At 35.6% G+C, this 967-nt stretch overlaps 1 protein-coding gene across 2 annotated transcripts in view; it reads left to right on the top strand.

The window, feature by feature from the left end:
- ntm (neurotrimin) overlaps nucleotides 1-967 on the top strand; it is a 430,254-nt gene that overhangs the window by 403,703 nt on the left and 25,584 nt on the right. The gene's annotated exons all lie outside the window — the stretch shown is intronic.

Genomic DNA, 967 nt, shown 5'->3' with positions numbered 1-967 from the left:
AAGAGTACTGAAAATCTGTACTCAAGTAGAGGTACTGTTACATTACTCAGAAATGTCTCAACTACACGTAAAACTACTGCTGTTACTACTCTAAATGACTCAGAGTAGTTACTTTTTAACCGTTGATGTTGATGCATTATCAATAGCAGGCATTCAGTGGAAAGAAGAATGTGGAAATATCTACTTTCAAACATTTCTCTGATAGTAAAAGATATGAATGGATCAAAGTAAGGGTTCGGTTTTCTAAACTAATATACAGATAAAGCAGGAACTAACCGGCCGATATTGGCCTATTGCAGACCTATCAGTCTTGGGTATATTTTATCAGATAATCACCTATATGAAAATGGCTGCTTCTGGTATATATGCAAAGTTTAGATCAGCTTTAGTTTGTGTTGTGATTTACTATACTGTGGCAAGCAGCACAGAGTAAAAGAGAAGAAGCAGCTCTCAGCATTGTCAACCAATGTATATGTTATTTTTTTTAACATGTTAAAGAATATTGAACTTTAATAGTCTTTCAAAAGTTATCGGTGCACAATACACATAAGTAGTTCATTCCAGCTAAAAAATTAAAAATTCATCAGCCAACATACTGCTAAAAGAATGCTAAAAATAAAATTACAGGTTTGGACAAAAAGACTTAATTACAGTAACATGAGTAGTTGTTTTTTGATACTTTCACCCTTGCATTTTTTGCTGGCTGCGTAGAAGAGACTCGGTTATCACCACTATTGTTGGATGTCTTTATTGTCTTTGTTTTGTTTTAAGGAGATAAGGCAGTTGCCTGCTACCACTTGCACTCTGTGGGTCAAAGAGTCAGAAGTCTGGGGACTTTGATATCTACAAAAACTGAGACAGGGGGAGGAGGTTGTTGTAGATATTGGAGTATCTTCTTGTTGATTTATGTTGTCAATCTGTGAATCGGGTCCCCTAAGCCCCTCTGTCATTCAATTCAATTCAATTC

The sequence above is a fragment of the Morone saxatilis genome, unplaced genomic scaffold (genome assembly GCF_004916995.1).
Source record: "Morone saxatilis isolate NCDOM2014 unplaced genomic scaffold, NCSU_SB_2.0 Contig20, whole genome shotgun sequence".
Taxonomy (NCBI): domain Eukaryota; kingdom Metazoa; phylum Chordata; class Actinopteri; family Moronidae; genus Morone; species Morone saxatilis.
Note: the sequence above shows the minus strand (reverse complement) of the source record. Positions and strands in the feature narration are given on the sequence as shown.